The 21,218-nt window shown below is 39.3% G+C and overlaps 1 protein-coding gene across 1 annotated transcript in view; it reads right to left on the bottom strand.

Annotated features, from left to right (window-relative positions):
- LOC123499320 (general transcription factor 3C polypeptide 3-like) overlaps positions 1–21,218 on the bottom strand; it is a 414,223-nt gene that overhangs the window by 113,919 nt on the left and 279,086 nt on the right.

The following is a 21,218-nucleotide window of genomic DNA, read 5'->3' on the forward strand; positions in this document are numbered from 1 at the left end:
CATGGAGGCTAGCCCAGCAGGAAACAACAAGGAAGATTTGGTTGAGAAGAGATCTCGGTGAAAAGGAAAGAGAAATGTTAAATGAGTTGAGAAAGGAGGCTTTGAAAAAAATGAAGAGAGGACAGAAGAGGAGAAGAAAGAGTTTTTCTGGAGAATCTTGGATATGAGACTGAGGAAGTGGTTCATAACCCAGAAAAGTACAGCAAGAAAGGACTAAAGAAACTTACGTATGAGCGGAATGTAATGTATTCCAACATAAATGGAGTGATATCGGGATTTTAGAACTCAACGATTACTTGAGGGACAAGAACCCAGATATTGTGGGTCTTACTGAAACAAAACTGAGAGAGGAGAAGACCTGATGATGGTTGGAGAAGGAAATATAATGTTTGGAAAAGAAATAGAGTAGGTAAGATGGGAGGAGGAGTGATGTTGCTGGTTAAAAAGATATAAAGGTGGATCAAGTGAAAGAAGGTATGGGAAAGGCAGAAGTGCTAAAGATCAGAGCAGAAACTAATGAAGGAAAAAGAGGCACTACATAGTGGTGTACGTACCACCTAAGACAAATGCATGGTCAGTACAGGAATATGAAGAAATGATAAGTGATACAGGAACATGTCTGGAAGAAATGTTGGGTGGCTGTGAACGAACTATAATGATGGGAGATTTTAATTGTAAAGAGGTGTGTTGGGAGGACTGGTCAATGGAAGGATCAGAGACAACATGGGAAATACACTATTGACACTGGCAATGGAAAATGTGTTAACTCAGTGGGTCAAAGAAGATACTAGGTTTGGAGGAGAGGGAGCATCGTCAAGACTGGACTTGGTCTTTAGTACAGAGCCAATGGTCATTGAGGAGATGAGGGTGGAGTGCCCTTTAGCAAAGAGTGATCATGCAGTTTTGGAGTTCAAGGTGATAGATGAAGAGAAATCTAGAAGAAATGAAGAATATAAAGTGGGAAGATGGAATTATGCCAAGACAGATTTTGGAAACCTAAAGAAATTCTTTCAAGAGACAAATTGGATGAAATTCAAGAGTGCTAAGGAGCAAATGAAAAGTGGAAGGAATTTATAAAAATATACAAAGAAGGTGAGAAAAATTTGTACCAATAAGACAACATAGAGAAGTTGGAAAGCAGGACTGGTTTAACGATAGATGTGAAAAGGCTAGAACAAGAAAAGAGGATGCATGGAAGAGGTGGAGAAGGAAAAGACGGATTAAGCAGTGGGAAAGTTACAAAAGAGCAAGAAATGAATATGTGTTGATTAGAAGAGAAGAAAGAAAGAAACAAGAAAAGGATATAATTGATAAATGTAAAGACCAACCAAGGCTTTTTACAGACATGTGAACAACAACATCAAAAATAGAGAAAGTATTGAAAGTTTAGAAGTAAATGGAGTATGCAGTGAAGATCCCAGGAAATGGCAGAGGCTATGAATGGATGCTTTCGGAAGGTATTCACAAAGGAGACTGCTTTTGACAAACCACTGGTAATGGAACAGAAAGGGATTATGAAGGAGTTTCAAGTAACTGTGGAGGAGATCAAGAATATGATGGGGAGTTTAGAAGTGAGAAAAGCTGTGGGACCTGATGGGGTATCAGGATGGATTTTAAGAGAATGCAGGAGCAACTGGCAGAAAAAGTTTGTGAAGTAATTGATGCCTCATTAAGGGAAGGTGTAGTGCCCCAAGACTGGAAAAGAGCTAACATTGTCCCAATCTATAAATCAGGTAACAAGAGAGACCCATTGAACTATAGACCAGTGTCACTTACAAGTGTGGTAGCTAAGATGTGTGAGAGGGTGGTGAAGAATAGATGGACAGACTTCTTGGAGAAAATGACATACTTTGTGAGTGTCAATTTGGTTTTAGAAAAGGGCGTTCATGCACGACAAACCTGATATGTTACTATTCGAGGGTGATAGATGTAATACAGGAAAGAGATGGTTGGGCTGATGGAATATATCTGGATTTAAAAAAGGCCTTTGATAAGGTACCACACCGGAGACTGATCTGGAAACTTGAAATGGTAGGAGGAGTGCATGGCAGTTTACTAAAATGGATGGAAGACTTTTGGTAGGAAGAGAAATGAGAACAATAATTAAGGACAGACCATCAGAATGGGGCTTGGTGGAGAGTGGAGTTCCACAGGGATCAGTGTTGGCACCAGTAATGTTCGCGGTCTACATAAATGACATGGTGGATGGGGTGTCCAGTTATGTGAGCCTATTTGCAGACGATGCAAAATTGTTAAGAAAAGTGAGATGTGACAAAGATTGCGAACTACTCCAGGAAGACTTGGACAGAATATGGAAATGGAGCTGTACATGGCAAATGGAGTTCAACACGACAAAATGCAAGAAAATAGAGTTTGGCAAGAGTGAAAGAAGAATCAGGAGTATGTACAAGATAGGAAATGAAGACATAAAACCAGTCATGAAGAAAAGACCTTGGGGTGACAATTACCAATGACCTATCGCCAGAGAGACATATAAACAAAATAATTGGAGAAGTATTGAACTTATTGAGGAACATAAGAGTGGCGTTCGATATTTAGATGAAGAAATGATGAAGAAAATAATTACTGCAATGATAAGACCGAGGCTTGAATATGCAACAATACAGTGGGCTCAAAACTTAAAGAAACACATAAGGAAACTAGAGAAAGTACAGAGGGCTGCAACAAAATGGTGCCTGACTTAAGAGATTTGACTTATGAAGACAGACTGAAAAGAATGCAACTTCCGACCCTGGAAAACAGAAGAGAAAGGGGAGACCTGATAGCAATATACAGAGTGATGATTGGCATGGAAAAATGGATAGGGAAGATCTGTGTATGTGGAATGAAAGAATGTCGAGAGGGCATGGGAAAAACTAAAATGGCCACTTATAGGAGAGATGTGAAAAATATAGCTTCCTCATAGAAGGGTGGAAGCATGGAATAGTTTAGACGTGGAAGTGGTCAACGCAAGGAATATTCATGATTTTAAGAAAAGCTGGACATTAATAGATATGGAGACGGGACAACACGAGCATAGCTCTTTTCCGTATGTTACAATTAGGTAAATACAATTAGGTAAATACACACACACACACACACAACATCGTCGATGGCGGATGTGGTCGCTGAGCTCCAGAGCAATCATCTCTAATTCTACAGTTACCATTGCCTAAGAGTAACCAAGGTGGGAAAGGAGCTGGTAATGTTTGTCCCGTCTCCATATAGTCATGTTAACTGTTGATTAGCAAAATAATGTCCAGGAAGGTAAATATAAACTGTAGCCTGCGTTTGAGCCATCAGCTGGTTTGTTTACATCTGCGCAACATGGCGGCCGTGAACTCGAAAGATGAATCAGACTTCACAGGATTTCAAGGAATAATGGAGAAGAGCGCTTATGTGAAGAAAATTCTGGAGTTGGAAGGTAAAATTGAAAACTGTTTGAAAAGTATGGGGGCCTGGAAACGAGTTATGACAATGTAATGAAAGAGTGTGCCGATATGAAGAAGGAAAATGAAGCACTGAAAGAGGAAGTTAAGCTAATTAAAGTGAATTGCGAAAAATGTGGAGAATCTCTAGGAAAAGTGATGGAGAAGCAGGCTGAATGGAAAAAAAGTCAGGAAGTGGAAAGAAAGGAGGTAAATTACAAAGTTGCAAGTCTGGAAAAGGAAATCAAAGAGTCTGGGGAGAAAACTTTGGGCCTTGCTGAAATTATAGATCAACAGATCATAGAAGAGAAGATTGCTGAGAAAGTGGTGAAGGTTATTAAATCAAATGAGACATTGGTGAGGGAAACTGTAGACAAAAAGAGATGTGTGGTGATATTTGGTGTGGAGGAGGATAAGACACCGAGTAAAATGGAGAGAGAGAAAACATAAAAAGGTGATAAATAATATCATTAATGTGGTGCAGGAGGAGGAAAAGACCTAGTACAAGAAATAGAGGACTTCCATAGAATTGGAAAGTTCACAAGAGAAGGTATGAGGCCAATAAGAATCAAACTTAAGTCACAAAAGGATGTAGATGAATTGGTGGAGAAGTCATGGAGGCTAGCCCAGCAGGAAACAACAAGGAAGATTTGGTTGAGAAGAGATCTCGGTGAAAAGGAAAGAGAAATGTTAAATGAGTTGAGAAAGGAGGCTTTGAAAAAAATGAAGAGAGGACAGAAGAGGAGAAGAAAGAGTTTTTCTGGAGAATCTTGGATATGAGACTGAGGAAGTGGTTCATAACCCAGAAAAGTACAGCAAGAAAGGACTAAAGAAACTTACGATGAGCGAATGTAATGTATTCCAACATAAATGGAGTGATATCGGGATTTTAGAACTCAACGATTACTTGAGGGACAAGAACCCAGATATTGTGGGTCTTACTGAAACAAAACTGAGAGAGGAGAAGACCTGATGATGGTTGGAGAAGGGAAATATAATGTTTGGAAAAGAAATAGAGTAGGTAAGATGGGAGGAGGAGTGATGTTGCTGGTTAAAAAGATATAAAGGTGGATCAAGTGAAAGAAGGTATGGGAAAGGCAGAAGTGCTAAAGATCAGAGCAGAAACTAATGAAGGAAAAAGAGGCACTACATAGTGGTGTACGTACCACCTAAGACAAATGCATGGTCAGTACAGGAATATGAAGAAATGATAAGTGATACAGGAACATGTCTGGAAGAAATGTTGGGTGGCTGTGAACGAACTATAATGATGGGAGATTTTAATTGTAAAGAGGTGTGTTGGGAGGACTGGTCAATGGAAGGATCAGAGACAACATGGGGAAATACACTATTGACACTGGCAATGGAAAATGTGTTAACTCAGTGGGTCAAAGAAGATACTAGGTTTGGAGGAGAGGAGCATCGTCAAGACTGGACTTGGTCTTTAGTACAGAGCCAATGGTCATTGAGGAGATGAGGGTGGAGTGCCCTTTAGCAAAGAGTGATCATGCAGTTTTGGAGTTCAAGGTGATAGATGAAGAGAAATCTAGAAGAAATGAAGAATATAAAGTGGGAAGATGGAATTATGCCAAGACAGATTTTGGAAACCTAAAGAAATTCTTTCAAGAGACAAATTGGATGAAATTCAAGAGTGCTAAGGAGCAAATGAAAAGTGGAAGGAATTTATAAAAATATACAAAGAAGGTGAGAAAAATTTGTACCAATAAGACAACATAGAGAAGTTGGAAAGCAGGACTGGTTTAACGATAGATGTGAAAAGGCTAGAACAAGAAAAGAGGATGCATGGAAGAGGTGGAGAAGGAAAAGACGGATTAAGCAGTGGGAAAGTTACAAAAGAGCAAGAAATGAATATGTGTTGATTAGAAGAGAAGAAAGAAAGAAACAAGAAAAGGATATAATTGATAAATGTAAAGACCAACCAAGGCTTTTTACAGACATGTGAACAACAACATCAAAAATAGAGAAAGTATTGAAAGTTTAGAAGTAAATGGAGTATGCAGTGAAGATCCCAGGAAATGGCAGAGGCTATGAATGGATGCTTTCGGAAGGTATTCACAAAGGAGACTGCTTTTGACAAACCACTGGTAATGGAACAGAAAGGGATTATGAAGGAGTTTCAAGTAACTGTGGAGGAGATCAAGAATATGATGGGGAGTTTAGAAGTGAGAAAAGCTGTGGGACCTGATGGGGTATCAGGATGGATTTTAAGAGAATGCAGGAGCAACTGGCAGAAAAAGTTTGTGAAGTAATTGATGCCTCATTAAGGGAAGGTGTAGTGCCCCAAGACTGGAAAAGAGCTAACATTGTCCCAATCTATAAATCAGGTAACAAGAGAGACCCATTGAACTATAGACCAGTGTCACTTACAAGTGTGGTAGCTAAGATGTGTGAGAGGGTGGTGAAGAATAGATGGACAGACTTCTTGGAGAAAATGACATACTTTGTGAGTGTCAATTTGGTTTTAGAAAAGGGCGTTCATGCACGACAAACCTGATATGTTACTATTCGAGGGTGATAGATGTAATACAGGAAAGAGATGGTTGGGCTGATGGAATATATCTGGATTTAAAAAAGGCCTTTGATAAGGTACCACACCGGAGACTGATCTGGAAACTTGAAATGGTAGGAGGAGTGCATGGCAGTTTACTAAAATGGATGGAAGACTTTTGGTAGGAAGAGAAATGAGAACAATAATTAAGGACAGACCATCAGAATGGGGCTTGGTGGAGAGTGGAGTTCCACAGGGATCAGTGTTGGCACCAGTAATGTTCGCGGTCTACATAAATGACATGGTGGATGGGGTGTCCAGTTATGTGAGCCTATTTGCAGACGATGCAAAATTGTTAAGAAAAGTGAGATGTGACAAAGATTGCGAACTACTCCAGGAAGACTTGGACAGAATATGGAAATGGAGCTGTACATGGCAAATGGAGTTCAACACGACAAAATGCAAGAAAATAGAGTTTGGCAAGAGTGAAAGAAGAATCAGGAGTATGTACAAGATAGGAAATGAAGACATAAAACCAGTCATGAAGAAAAGACCTTGGGGTGACAATTACCAATGACCTATCGCCAGAGAGACATATAAACAAAATAATTGGAGAAGTATTGAACTTATTGAGGAACATAAGAGTGGCGTTCGATATTTAGATGAAGAAATGATGAAGAAAATAATTACTGCAATGATAAGACCGAGGCTTGAATATGCAACAATACAGTGGGCTCCGAACTTAAAGAAACACATAAGGAAACTAGAGAAAGTACAGAGGGCTGCAACAAAATGGTGCCTGACTTAAGAGATTTGACTTATGAAGACAGACTGAAAAGAATGCAACTTCCGACCCTGGAAAACAGAAGAGAAAGGGGAGACCTGATAGCAATATACAGAGTGATGATTGGCATGGAAAAATGGATAGGGAAGATCTGTGTATGTGGAATGAAAGAATGTCGAGAGGGCATGGGAAAAACTAAAATGGCCACTTATAGGAGAGATGTGAAAAATATAGCTTCCTCATAGAAGGGTGGAAGCATGGAATAGTTTAGACGTGGAAGTGGTCAACGCAAGGAATATTCATGATTTTAAGAAAAAGCTGGACATTAATAGATATGGAGACGGGACAACACGAGCATAGCTCTTTTCCCGTATGTTACAATTAGGTAAATACACACACACATACACACACACACACATACACACACACACACACACACACTGCCTCCTGCACATGAACGGCATCTAAATAACACTCCACACGCTAAGCAATGTGCTTGAGTGAGAATAGTTATTGCTATTGAGGGGCGACCAGAGCGAGTGAACAAGTGTACAGAGTGAACATAGCCTGGTGGCGTGTACATGGGAGTGATCGGAGGTGCGAGAACCTCCACACTACAAACGACAGAGCGGGAACCCACAAAGGCCAGCCATAGCAGCCGCCAACGCATCCAACCACACACGTAACTACCAGGCCTGGCCCCCAGTGACCACACACCCACATGTTCCCAGGAAAAGTAAGGAAAAATGGATAGACCGGTAAGGAATAAATTACCAAATTCAAAATATGTTGATGAGGCCCAGGGAGCAAAGCCGAAAGTGGCCAGTCAAAGCATGAGTCCAGCTTCAACAGGGCAACATTGCAAGGTAGATTGGTGATGTTGGAGAAGAGATTTGAGGAGTTAGTGAAGGAATTAAAAGTTCAGAGGAGTGAGGAGGAGCAGGATAGAGAATTCCAAGGCTTTGAAGGAAAGAGTTAAGAGACTGGAGGAAAATGAAAAACGATTGGTGGATGAGAATGCACATTTGAAGGTGGAGGTTGAAAAATACAAGAGACGGTTGGAGGAGAAAATGGAGAGAGTAGTAAAGGAGAAAGATGACTTTAAGGAAATGATTAGTGAGCAGAATGAAAGGTTTGAAAGGGAATGGGAACTGAAGAAAACACAATGGACTGAGTCGAGGAAGCAGAGATGGTTGGATTACAAGAAATAATTAAAGATCAGTTGAAGGAAGACAAAAAAGAAAGGTCCAAGGAACTGGTTAATGTAATGAAGAATAAGGAAACATTGATAAGGGAAATAGCAGAAAAGAAGAAGAGTGTGTTAATATTTGGGATGAAAGAACAAAATATAACATATAAGCCTAAGAGAATTAAGGAAGAATTAAAAACGGTAAGAGATCTGTTCAAAAATCTAAATGATGATGAAAAAAAAGACCTACAAGAAGAAGTGGAAGAGATCCATAGACTGGGTCCATATAAGGAGGGAGTGAACAGACCGATTAAAGTAGTACTGAAGTCACAACAATCTGCGGAGGATGTCCTATATAGAACATCAAAGTTAAGAGAGATAGAAGGTTGTAAAGAGGTGTTTGTGAGAAAGAATAGAAATGAGGAAGAGAGGAGAAGATATAAGGAATTGGTGGAAGAGGCGAGAAGGAAAAATGATGAGCGGTCTGAGGAGGAAAGAGAAAAGTTTTTTTGGAGAGTTATAGGAGAGAGAGTCAGAAAGTGGTATGTGGAAAGAAGGAATACGGAGGAACCCCTAGAGGGAGCAGTGGGTGGACCGTAATGTATACTAATATAGATGGGATACTGTCAAGTAGATTGGAATTGCAAGACTATATGATGGTGGAGAAGCCTGATATAGTGTGTTTGACTGAGACAAAATTGCATGAAAAACAAAGATAAATTTGGATAATAAATATAATATATGGAGAAAGGATAGAGAGTAAAGGTGGAGGAGGAGTTATGATTATGACGAAGAAAGAAATAAATGTGGATAAGGTTTGGTATGGGAAGAACAACGCAGAAGTGATAAGCATAAGGATAAAAAGTGATGGAAAAGAATTAATAATCATGGTGACCTATGTACCTCCTAAAACAAATTCTTGGACATTAAGGAATACGACAATATGATCAAGGATACTTTACAGAGTTTGGAAAGTGTATTATCTGGAAAAAGAAAGGTGATACTAGTAGGAGATTTTAATTGTAAGGAGGTGGATTGGGAAAATCTAGTAAGTGGTGTTGGAGAGGAAGCATGGGAGAGAGATTTCTTAATCTAATGATGGAAAATATGATGGAACAGAGGGTGAAGGAAAATACTAGATATAGAGGAGATGATGAACCGGCTAGACTGGATTTGGTGTTAACAAGAGAAGTGTACCTATGTGGAGATATACAATACAAGTGTCCTTTGGGAAAGAGTGATCATGTGGTTATGGAAATGCAGATAGCAACAACACAGCGAAGGAAGGACGAGACATACAGGAGTGGTAGATTGAATTATAGAAAGATGGACACAGAAAGTTTGAAAAATTATTTCAGAAAATTAGATTGGGAGGAGATGTTACAAATCAGAGAAGTGCAAAAGAAATATGAGATTTTTATGAAATATTATAAAGAAGGAGTTATGAAATTTGTACCAAAGTATAAACCAAGAGAGGAAGGAAGAAAGGATTGGTTTAATGCAACTTGTGTTAAGGCTAAGGAAAAGAGAGATGTGGCTTGGAAAAGATGGAAAAGAGCAGGAATATACTAAATAAGGAGAATTATAGAGTGGCAAGAAATGAGTATGTGAGGGTAAGGAGGAGGAAGAAAGAAAATTTGAAAAGATATTGTAGACAAGAGTAAGGAACATCCAAAATTGTTTTACAGGTTCATAAATGGTAAACTTAAAAGAGAGAGTCCATTGAAAGATTAAAAGGAGAGCAAGGGATAGTAGATGACCCTAAGAATATAGCGGAATTGCTAAATAATAGGTTTCAGCAAGTATTTACTAAAGAAACAATGTTTGTAAAGCCACAGAATGTACAAGGAAATGTGCACATGGAGGACATTAAGATACCTAAAAGGAGTTATATAAAATGTTGGAGGAACTTAAAGATGATAAAGCGATGGGACCAGATGAAGTTTCAGGAAAATTATTGAAGGAGTGTAGAGAAGAATTGATTGATCCATTATATGATATTATAAGGTGCTCATTAGAAACAGGGAAGTACCAGTAGAGTGGAAGAGAGCTGAAGTGGTGCCCATTTATAAGGGAGGCAGTAAGGAAGAGCCTCTTAACTATAGACCTGTGTCTCTAACAAGTGTGGTCGGTAAGATTTGTGAGAGGGTGATAAAGAAATATTGGATACGGTTCCTGGAGGATCATAAGTTATTATCGGATCATCAATTTGGCTTCAGGAAAGGGAGGTCATGTGTAACAAATCTACTGAGCTTTTATTCAAGAGTGGTTGACAAAATACAGAGAGAGAGGATGGATGGACTGTGTATATTTGGATTTAAAGAAAGCTTTTGACAAGGTACCTCACAGAGACTGTTATGGAAAGTAGAGATTTATGGAGGACTGAAAGGAAAAGTGTTAAAGTGGATGGAAAACTACTTGAGATGGAGGGAGATGAGAACGGTAATAAGGGATGCAAAGTCGGACTGGTTGGTGGTGGAGAGTGGAGTCCCACAAGGCTCAGTGCTGGCACCAATACTTTTCCTGGTATATATAAATGACATGCCAGAGGGAGTAAACAGTTATATTAATTTGTTTGCGGATGATGCGAAGTTGTGTAGGTGTGTGAAGAGTGAAGAAGATTGTGAAATTTTACAGGCAGACCTGGATAAGATTTGGGAGTGGAGCAAGAGGTGGCAAATGGAATTTAATCTGAGCAAAAGTCATGTGATGGAGATGGGAAAGAGTGGAAGACGGCCAAGAGGGTCATATAAGATGGGTGAAGAAGTAGTGTTGAAAAAGGTGGAAAAGGAAAAGGATTTGGGAGTGATAATACAAGACCATGGGCAGTTTGAGGCTCATATTGATAAGATGTTTGGAGAAACGTATAATTTGATAAAAATATTGGATTAGCCTTCCATTATATGGATAAAGATATGATGAAGAAATTAATTAGTATGGTAATTAGACCAAGATTGGAATATGCTGGAGTGGTTTGGTCCCCTTATAAAAAGAAGCATATAAGGAAGTTGGAGAGATTGCAGAGAATGGCAACAAAAATGGTTCCGGAATTGGCAGAAATGACCTATGAGGAGAGATTAAAAGAAATGAATTTGCCTACCTTGGAACAAAGAAGAGAAAGAGGAGATTTAATACAGGTTTATAAACTGTTGAATGGACTGGATGAAGTGGATAATGAGCAAATGATGTTGAGAGAGGAAAACTTAAATAGAACTACAAGATCGCATAGTAAAAAGATAGCCAAGGGAATATGCTTGAAGGATGTGAAAAATATAGTTTCCCACAAAGATGTGTGGAGGTGTGGAATGGTTTGAGTGAGGAGGTGGTGTCAGCAAGGAGTGTGCATAGTTTTAAAGGAAAGTTGGATGTGTGTAGATATGGAGACGGGGCCACACGAGTATGATACCCAGGCCCTGTAAAATTACAACTAGGTGAATACACACACACACACACACACACACACACACACACACACACACACACACACACACACACACACACACACACACACTCAGGCCTACACACACGTCGTCGCCGAGAGAGGACGGCTCGTCTCCGGCTGCGGACGGAAGAAGGAAAATACCTATGGTGTTACAGGGCCCGGTAACTCTAAGTTAGTGTCCTGTTAATGTCCTACTGTCGCTTAGTGTTGAAAGTGAGGGATATGGAGAGTGATCCCTGAGAGGAGAGTGTGGGCGGTGATTGTTTTGGCCGTAATCAGCTGACGATAACAAACATGGCGTCTAGACAAGCCAGAGACTTTGAAGGTTTTATAACTACGCCAAAATGACTGGAGAAATTAGATATGGATGCAAGAATCCAGGCACTAGAAAGTAAGTTCCTAAACATTCTGTCCATAGAAGAAAAACTAGATAGAGTTATAGCCGAGAATGATACGTTAAAAAAAGAGATCTACTTGTTAACGTTAGCGAATAAAGAGCTATTGAAGGAAAAAGTAGAGATGGAGAAAGAAAACCACCAACTAAGGAAACAATGCGAAGAGATAAAGGTTAAACTCATGGAAATGGAGATGAAAATATCCGAAGGGGACTTGAGGAAGGAGGAATGCCTTAATCTAATTGATACCAGGATGAAAGAAGTGAACCATGAACATCAGGAGGTACAAAGGTCGTTTAGGAGATAGTAAAAAGCAGGAAGAGGAAAATAAAGGGATTACGCAGAGGAAATGGTAAAGGCACTAAAGGAAAATGAGTATGTGGTGAGAGATATTGCTGAAAAGAAAAATGTGTGATCATAATAGGATTGAGGAAGAAACTAACAGGAACTGGCAGGACAGGAGGGATAAGGAAAATGACAGGATTAAGTCTTTACTGAACAAGATCTCTGTGGAAGAAGAGGACCTATATGCTGAGGTAGAAGAAAGTGTGAGATTGGGAGCTTTTGAGGAAGGCAAGAATAGACCATTAAAATTGAAATTAAAGTCTCAGGTGGCAGCGGAGGCCTTGTTGAGGAGGGCTTGGAAACTTAAGGACTCTGAGGAAACCAAAACAATTTACATAAGAAGAAATATGTCACAAGATGAGCGAATGAAAATGAAGGAGCTTGTAACTGAAGTGAAGGAGAGGAATGACGAAAGAACAGAGGAGGAAAAGACCAAGTTTTTGGAGGATGAGAAATGGGAGGCTAAAGAAGTGGTGGATAAAACAGACGGAATAGACATTACATGGAAGAATGAGACTAGGAATGGAATAAAAGTGACTTACACGAACATAGATGGATTTCTGTCTAAGAGGCTAGAATGTATGGATTACCTAAGAAATAACGAACCGGACATAATGTGTGTAGTGGAAACAAAGCTAAGGCCCGAAATAAAGCTAGACTGGTTTGTTGTAAAACACTACAAAGTATGGAGAAATGATAGAAAAATAAAGGAGGTGGTGGTATAATGGTTGTTACTAAGGAAGATCTGATAGTGAAGGAGGTGAACTATAGTAAAAGAAATGAGGAAGTGATAAGTATGCTTATAACAGATGGCAAGAGGGACATTAATATTATAACAGTATACATACCACCCAGAACCAGTGCTTGGGAATATGAACAGTACCAAATGGTGATGAGAAATACTCTAGACAGAATGAAGCAAGAACTCATCAGAAAGGATAGAGTGATGATAGTTGGAGACTTTAATTGCAAAGAAATAGTTTGGGAAGACTACGAAGTGGTGAATGGTGGTGAGTGGGCAGAGGAATTGTTAAAGGTAGCAACAAATAACTTGATGACACAGTGGGTGAGATCACCAACAAGGTGCAGGGGACAAGATGTTGCAGCAAGATTGGATTTGGTATTTACCAGGGGAATCTTTCTAAAAGAAGAAATTGAACATGAATGTCCCTTGGGGAAAAGCGATCATGATGTCCTAAGCTTTGAGCTGGATACGGAATTAAGCACGAATAAGATTGTGGAACGCAGGGAGGAAAAATTAAATTATACTAGGGCAAATTATAACTATATAAGGGAGTTCTTTAATGAAATTGACTGGTCCGTGGTATACCAGGAAAGGGATATGCAATTGAAATACGATAAATTTATGGATTTGTATAACTCTGCTGTGGAAAAGTTTATGCCATATCACAGAAAGAGGACTTTAAATAATAAACAGTGGTTTAATAGAAATTGTGAAGAAGCAAAAAAGAACAAAGAAAAGGCATGGAAGAAACTTAAGAAAACAGTGATGTATTATCAAGAGAAGTCTACAAAACAGCAAGGAATAGATATGTTGAAGTAAGGAGAACAGCACAGAAGGAATATGAACAGAGGGTGGTGGAAAACTGTGATAGTGACCCAAAAATGTTTTACAAATTCATAAATGGAAAACTAAATAAAAGGGAGGCAATAGAAAAGGTAAAAACGGGAAGAAGTATATGAAGATGCTGGAGATATAGCTGAAATTTTGAACGACAACTTTTGCAAAGTGTTTACAAAGGAGGAGCATTTTATGGGAGGAAGGCCTACGGAAATAAAGCAAATGCAGGACATCATGGTTACTAAGGAAGATGTAAGGAAAATTATAAGCAATCTGGATATTAATAAATCAATGGGGCCTGATGGCATATCTGGGAGGTTGCTAAATGAATGTAAGGATCAATTGTTGAACCCCGTATTTGATATTGTGGAAACCTCCATACGAACAGGATTAGTCCCGAAAGAGTGGAAAAGAGCTGACATTGTGCCTATATATAAGAATGGTAGTAGAATGGAACCGCTAAATTATAGACCAGTATCGTTGACTAGTATATTGTGCAAGGTATGTGAAGAAGTAATTAAAGCTAAGTGGAGTGAGTATCTAGAAAGTGAAAACATTCTGAGTGAAAGGCAGTTTGGTTTCAGAAAAGGAAGATCGTGTATATCCAATTTATTATGTTTTTATTCAAGAGTGACTGACATACTACAACATAGAGAGGGATGGGTGGATGCTATCTACCTGGACTTGAGAAAGGCCTTTGATAAAGTACCACACAATAGACTGATGTGGAAACTAAAGATGATTGGAGGAGTAAATGATAAACTAGCAAAATGGATGGAAAATTACTTAATGGGAAGAGAAATGAGAACAGTGGTGAGAGGAAGGAAGTCCGAGTGGAAGAAGGTAACCAGTGGAGTTCCACAAGGGTCAGTGCTGGGTCCCATCATGTTTTTGATTTATGTTAATGATATGCCAGTAGGAATTGACAGTTACATGAACATGTTTGCGGACGATACTAAAATTATGAGGAGAGTAAAGAATGTGGAAGATTGTAACAAGTTACAGGAAGATCTTGATAAAATATATGAGTGGAGTAAGAGTGGCAGATGGAATTTAATATAGACAAGACCCATGTTATGAAAATGGGAAGAAGTAGATACAGACCAAACAGGGATTACAGGCTGGGTGATGAGAAAATTAAAGAGACCAATGAGGAGAAAGACTTAGGAGTAACTGCAAAACACTTTGTCACCGGAGAAACACATTAACAAGATTTTTGGAAAACATATAACATGCTTCAAAATATTGGCCTTGCATTCCACTACCTAGATGAAGGAATGATGAAGAAGATATTATGTACCTTAATAAGACCCCAGTTAGAATATGCAGCTTGTGTCTGGTCACCGCATATGAAGAAAAATGTGAAGAAGGTGGAAAGGGTACAGAGGCTGGCAACAAGGATGGTACCAGGACTCAGGAGTTAGACTATGAGGAAAGACTGAGGAAACTGGGGCTGACCACATTAGAAGAGAGAAGAACAAGAGGAGACATGATAACTATGTATAAATTGGTGAACAAGATTGACATATTGGACAGAGTCGATAAAGGTGACCACAAATAATCATCTCCGAGGACATGGAAAAAGCTAATAAAAGACATCTGTCTAAATGACGTGAGAAAATACAGTTTCCCGCATCGTAGTAATGATAAGTGGAATAAACTGAGCATTGATGTCGTTGACACGGTGTGTGTCAATCAGATGAAAGAGAGATATGACAGGAGTGGACAAGGAGACAGGACACAGAGAGCTTAGCTCGGGCCCTGTAATACACAAATAGGTAAATACAAATAGGCAAATACACACAACTAAAGAAGTGGTATCTTTGGAAGAAGGAGATGGTCATGGAAGAGGCAAGAAATTAAGAGCTACTTATACTAATATAGATGGGTTGTTATCCAGTGTGTTGGAGGTTAGGGATTATTTGAAAGAAAAAAGACCGCATGTAATGTACATCATAGAAACAAAATATAAGCAGGAAATCCATGTTAGCTTCAAAGAAGAGGAATATAATAGCTGGAGAAGAGACAGGAAGGGAAAAGGGGGGAGGAGGAGAACTAATAATGGTTCATGATAACATATGTGTGGAGGAAGTGCAATATGGTAATGGTATAATGGAAGTGATGGGAGTAAAAATCAAGACAGAGGAAATGAAAAAAAAGAAAATCATAGTAATGTATGTGCCACCAAAGACAAATACATGGGGAACTGAAGAACATACGGATATACAAAGAGAGGTGATAATATGATAAGAAGAGATTGAAGAATACTATTAGTAGGAGACTTTAACTGCAAAAGAGTAAACTGGATAGAGAGATGGCAGTAATGGGTAGTGTTGGTCAATGAAGCAAGGAGGTGTTACAGTTTACTATGGTAAGTACACTGAATCAGTGGGTGGAAGAATCAACACAGTACAGGGGAAAGAAGAACATCATTGCTTGACCTTATATTCACAACGAAGCCTGAGCCCCCTCCCAGCATACAATACCTTAGTCAAATGGGAAGAAGTGATCATATAACATTAGTGTTGGAAATGCAGGAAGAGGATGGGATAGGACACAGAGAACACTACAAAAAGGAGAGATTAAACTATGCAAGAGATTTTGAAAAGTTAAGAAAATTTTTTCTGATATTGAATGGAGGAACATTATGAATGGAAGGACAATACAGGTGAAATAAGAAATATTCCTACAGAAATAAAACGAAGGAGTGAAGAAATATTTACATATCTAAAGAGTAAAGAAAAGTATACACATTTGGTACAATGATAGATGTAGAGAAGCTAAAAAGCAAAAGATCAAGCTTGGAAGAAACTCAAAAAGCAGAGAAATGAAAATAACAGACAGCAGTATAAGGATGCAAAAAAATTAATATATTAGAGTAGGGAGAGAGGACAAAAGAAACTTTGAGAACGATGTGGTGTGAGAAAGCGAAGATGAACCCAAGCTTTTCTACAAATTTATAAGTGGTAAGATGAAAAATAAGGAAATAATAAAAAAATAATAAAAGGAGGGAAGACATACCAAACAGCAAGGAAATGAGTGAAATAATGAATGAGAGCTTCAAAACTGTGTTCACCAAAGAAGAGGAATTTGTAGAACCAAATAGGACATTGCATTACCAAGGATTGCAGGAAATTATACTGCAGAAAGGAGATATTGGAAGACTACTAGATAATTTGGATGTCAGAAAAGCATTGGGGCAGGATGGTGTATCAGGCTCGGCACTAAAAGAATGTAAAGAGCAGCTGTTAGATCCAATTTGGGAAATAATTACAAATTCATTAAAAGAAGGGAGAGTACCACTAGAATATAAGAGAGCCAATATAATTGCAATATTCAAAGGAGGAAAGTCAACTGGGCCATTAAATTACAAACCGGTGTCACTTATAAGTGTTGTGTGGAATACATTAGAAATTGTTATCAAGGAAAAATAGGATAAATATCTGGAAGAAGAACAAGTAATATTGAACAGACAATTTGGGTTAAAGACAGGATGGTCATGTGTGTTAAACTTATTAAATTTCTACTCAAGAGTAATAGAAGGACTGGAGAGCAGAGATGATGGGTGGACACAGTATAATTGGACATAAAAAAAGCTTTTGATAAAGTCCCTCACAGCAGACTACTTTGGAAGTTAGAGAGCATAGGACTGAGAGAAACTTTGTTAGCTTGGATAAGGGACTACTTGAAGGACAGAGATGAGAACTGTGATCAGAGATACATATTCATCTTGGGGTAAAGTAACAAGTGGATTGCCACAAGGGTCAGTGTTAGCCCCCATTATGTTCCAGGTATATGTAAATGACATACAAGGAAGGCAGTGGCGTAGTGGATAAGGTGGGGAGTGTGGGATCGGGTAGACATCCACACCTAGGTTCAAATCCCACCAGATACCACCTTGATACTTCGCCATTTGTCAAGTGGTTTAAAGTTACCTACATGTCACCATAATACACCAAAAATGTTTTGGGTGGTGATATCAACCTTAATATGGGTAGCACTATAAATAAAATTGCTGGTGCCACTAATGGGTGGAAGCTGAATGCACTTCCTATACTCTTCAAGTAAACCTACAGGCACTCTAGGCCAGGACATGAAAAAGAAAATAAACAAATAAAAAAAAGATCATAATAATAATAATGATAATGGGATAAACAGTTATACTAATTTGTTTGCTGATGATGCAAAATTGCTAAGAGTAATCAAAACCCAAAACGACTGTTTGCTGTTCCAGGAAGACATAAACAAAATCTACAAGTGTAGTAAGAAGTGGAAATTAGAGTTCAATGCCAAGAAATGACACATAATGGAATTGAGAAAGAGTAAGAGAAGACTGATATGAAACAATCTAATGGGAGAGGAACAAATAATTAAAACTAAAGGGGAAAAAGATCTGGGAGTGATTATACAGGAAAACCTGAACCCCCAAAAACACATAAGTAAGATATTTGGATTAGTTTACAAAATGTTGACTAATACTAGAGTGGCATTTCAATTCATGGACAAAGATATGATGAAAAAAATTATTATGAGCATGATACATCCAAAGCTGGAATATGCTGCAGTGGTGTGGTCACTGAGCACTACAAAAGATATAAGAAGATTAAAATGGATCCAGAAGATAGCTACAAAGATTTTTTTTTTTTTTTTTTTTTTTTACGTAGGGAAGAGGGCCAGCCAAGGGCAAAAGAAAGAAAGTTAGAAAAAGGCCCACTTGAGTGCTGGCTCTGCAAAAAGTTCAAAAAGTGCCAAAACCGTCAGCCAGAATTAGGGGAGCAAATGCCTCGATACCTCCCTCTTAAAAGAAGACAAGTTGTAGGAATTTGGAAATACAGATGCAGGGAGGGAGTTCCAGAGTTTACCAGTGAAAGGGATGAATGATTGAGCGTACTGGTTAACTCTTGCATTAAAGAGTTGGACAGAATAGGGATGAGAGGAAGAAGAAAGCCTTGTGCAGCGTGGCCGCCGGAGGATGGGAGGCATGCAGTTAGCAAGATCAGTAGAACAGTTACCGTGAAAATAGCGATAAAATATAGAAAGGGATGCAACACTTTGGCGGTGAGAAAGAGACTGAAGACAGTTAGTCAGAGGAGGGGAGTTGATGAGACGAAGAGCTTTCAATTCCACCCTATCAAGCAAAGCTGTGTGACTGAAACCCCCAAACATGCGAAGAGTACTCCATACAGGGACGGATAAGGCTCTTATACAGAGTAAGCTGTTGGAGGGGAGAGAAAAACTGTCGGAGACGCCTCAGAACACCTAATTTCATAGAAGCTGTTTTAGCAAGAGATGAGATATGAAGTTTCCAGTTAAGATTATGAGCAAAGGACAGACCGAGGATATTCATTGTGGAAGAGGGAGACAGTTGAGTGTCATTGAAGAAGAGGGGATAGTTGTCTGGAAGGTTGTGTCGAGTTGATAGATAGAGGAATTGAGTTTTTGAGGCATTGAAAACTACTAGATTTTCTCTGCCCCAATCGGAAATCTTAGAAAGATTGGAAGTCAGGCGTTCCGTGGCGTCCCCGCATGATCTGTTGATTTCCTGAAGGGTTGGACGTCTCTGAAAGAACGTGGAAAGATGTAGGGTGGTATCATTAGCGTAGGAGTGGATAGGGCAAGAAGTTTGGTTAAGAAGGTCATTAATGAATAATAGAAAGAGAGTGGGTGACAGGACAGAACCCTGAGGAACACCACTATTAATAGGTTTAGGAGAAGAACAGTAGCCGTCTACCACAGCAGCAATAGAGCGGTCGGAAAGGAAACTTGAGATCAAGTTGCAGAGAGAAGGATAGAAGCCGTAGGAGGGTAGTTTTGAAATCAAAGCTTTATGCCAGACTCTATCAAAAGCTTTTGATATGTCTAACGCAACAGCAAAAGTTTCACTGAAATCTCTAAAGAGGATGACCAAGACTCAGTAAGGAAAGCCAGAAGATCACCAGTAGAGCGACCTTGACAGAAGCCATACTGGAGATCAGACAGAAGATTGTGAAGTGACAGATGTTTGAGAATCTTCCTATTTAGGATAGATTCAAAAACTTTAGACAAGCAAGAGATTAAAGCTATAGGACGGTAGTTAGAGGGGTTAAAACGGTCACCCTTTTTAGGAACAGGCTAAATGTAGGCGAACTTCCAGCAGGAAGGAAAGGTAGAAGTCGATAGACAAAGTTGGAAGAGTTTGGCCAGGCAAGGTGCAAGCACAGTTTTTGAGAACAATAGGAGAGACCCCATCAGGTCCATAAGCCTTCCGAGGGTTTAGGCCAGCAAGGGCATGGAAAACATCATTACAAAGAATTTTGATTGTAGACATGAAATAGTCAGAGGGAAGAGGAGAGAGAGGGACAAGCCCAGAATCGTCCAAGGTGGAGTTGTGAGCAAAAGTTTGAGAAAAGAGTTCAGCTTTAGAGACAGAAGAGATGGCAGTGGTGCCATCAGGATGAAATAAAGGAGGGAAAGATGAAGAAGTGAAGTTATTTGAGATGTTTTTGGCTAGATGCCAGAAGTCACGAGGAGAGTTTGAGTTTGAAAGATTTTGACATTTCCTATTTATGAAAGAGTGTTTGGCAAGTTGAAGAACAGACTTGGTATGATTCCGGGCAGAGATATAAAGTGCATGAGATTCAGGAGATGGAAGGCTCAAGTACCTTTTGTGGGCAACCTCTCTATCATGTATAGCACGAAAACAGGCTGAGTTAAACCAAGGTTTAGAAGGTTAAGGTTGAGAAAAAGAATGAGGAATGTATGCCTCCATGCCAGATACTAACACCTCTGTTATGCGTTCAGCACAAAGAGATGGGTCTTTGACATGGAAGCAATAATCATTCCAGGGAAAATCAGCATAATACCTCCTCAGGTCACCCCAACTGGCAGAGGCAAAACGCCAGAGGCACCTTCGCTTTGGGCGATCCTGCGGAGGATTGGAAAAATAGGACAAGATACAGAAATGAGATTGTGATCGGAGGAGCCCAACGGAGATGAAAGGGTGACAGCATAAGCAGAAGGGTTAGAGGTGAGGAAGAGATCAAGAATGTTGGGTGTGTCTCCAAGACGGACAGGAATACGAGTAGGGTGTTGCACCAGTTGCTCTAGGTCATGAAGGATAGCAAAGTTGAAGGCTAGTTCACCAGGGTGGTCAGTGAAGGGAGAGGAAAGCCAAAGCTGGTGGTGAACATTGAAATCTCCAAGAATGGAAATCTCAGCGAAAGGGTAGAGGGACAGAATGTGCTCCACTGGAACTAAACAACCAAACATATGAAGAAAAGCTGAAGGAAATGTGACTGCCAACCTTAAAAGATAAACGAGAACGAGGAGACCTAATAACAATGTATAAAGTAATAAATGGCATTGAAAAAATAAACAAGGAAGACCTAGTGCTGGTGACAGAAGAAGCTACAAGGACAAGAGGACAAGTAAAGAAGATTAGGATGAAGAAGTGTGTGAAGGATATTGGAAAATAGTTTTCCACCTAGAATGGTGGAAAAGTGGAATGCATTGAGTGATTAAGTTGTTACAGCATATAATGTGCATAACTTTTAAAAAAATAGGAT

Source organism: Portunus trituberculatus, chromosome 49, assembly GCF_017591435.1.
Source record: "Portunus trituberculatus isolate SZX2019 chromosome 49, ASM1759143v1, whole genome shotgun sequence".
NCBI classification, from domain to species: Eukaryota; Metazoa; Arthropoda; class Malacostraca; order Decapoda; family Portunidae; genus Portunus; species Portunus trituberculatus.